Source organism: Primulina huaijiensis, chromosome 16, assembly GCF_012295235.1.
Source record: "Primulina huaijiensis isolate GDHJ02 chromosome 16, ASM1229523v2, whole genome shotgun sequence".
NCBI lineage: Eukaryota > Viridiplantae > Streptophyta > Magnoliopsida > Lamiales > Gesneriaceae > Primulina > Primulina huaijiensis.
The window spans coordinates 145,881-147,194 of NC_133321.1; the positions used below are offsets into that span (position 1 = coordinate 145,881).

At 34.6% G+C, this 1,314-nt stretch overlaps 1 long non-coding RNA gene across 1 annotated transcript; it reads left to right on the plus strand.

Annotated features, from left to right (window-relative positions):
- Positions 1-232: 232 nt before the first annotated feature.
- LOC140960946 (uncharacterized) lies at positions 233-1,099 on the plus strand. Its single transcript, XR_012172277.1, has 3 exons — positions 233-726; positions 808-895; positions 990-1,099. It is a non-coding gene; the product is annotated as an uncharacterized lncRNA (long non-coding RNA).
- The last annotated feature ends 215 nt before the right edge of the window (positions 1,100-1,314 follow it).

Genomic DNA, 1,314 nt, shown 5'->3' on the forward strand with positions numbered 1-1,314 from the left:
GGCTCACAAGTTATTGATAATCATTTGATTATTGCGCTTGTTGAACGTTGGCGACCCGAGACACACACGTTTCATTTTACATGTGGTGAAGCAACAGTGACATTACAAGATGTTTCAATAATTTGGGGTCTAACAATTGATGGTGAAGCAGTAATTGGAGTAGATGTGTCACATAAAGTTGAGAAATGACAACGCATATGTTTGCATATGTTGGGATTTTTGCCAGTTGAAAGGTGGTCATCTGTCTATGACTGCATTACACGATCATTGTATATCTAACCTTGTTAATGATGAAACTCCAGAAGTAGATGTTGTGAAATTTACTCGTTGTGTTACGTTAATGATTATTGGAGGAATAATGTTCTCTGACTATCAAGGAGGGTCAGCTAGACTAATATTTTTGCAACTGCTACGAGATGTTGATAACGTGAAGTCTTATAGTTGGGGTAGTGCAGTTTTAGCATTTCTATACCGTGAGTTGTGTAACGCGTCACGTATAGAGAAGACTACAATGGCTGGACCTTTATATATCCTGTAGGTATCATTAATGTGATGTGATTATTTAACACAATATTTTGGTTAAATTTGTTATTTTTATTATTATTATAAGCATATATGGGCATGGAGCAGGATTAAATGTGTTAACCCCGATCAAGATGGGTTAACATTAGTTGTACCTCCCGTTGATCCGAATGCTTTCATTCCAGTTTCTCCATATGGTGCACGGTAATATTTAAAAATTATGGTGGTAATATCATATATATCTTGTATATTTTCTTGATATGTAATTTTTTTTTATAATTGTAGGTGGAAATATGGATTTAGTTACACATATTCGCCAACACATTCTGTAAGAATTATAAGGGATTCTCTAGATCGTATGAATAATAATAAGGTATTATAGAATGTTAATACGTAATAGTGATTACACGAAGACTATTTTGTTTTGATTGATTAAATGAATATTCAATTTTAAAATTTTTTTACAGTTTAATTGGAGCGTATACAAGAAAATGACATAGATGTGAAGACGATTATTGATTCATACGACAACAAAATATGGCGATGTGTTTGTCCCCTTATATGCTTTGACATCGTGGATATGCATCGTCCTAATCGGGTAATGCGACAATTTCAAAGACGACAATCAATTCCAGGGTCTGCCGTCGACAATGACGATATGCATAATATCATGAGAATAGAACATCGAAACACCAATTGGAGAGATTATCATAGGAATTTAATTGAGTTGTGGAATAATAGGCTGAGATATGTTTCTAAAGGGGTGCGACACGGGCGATCGATGCAAACTGA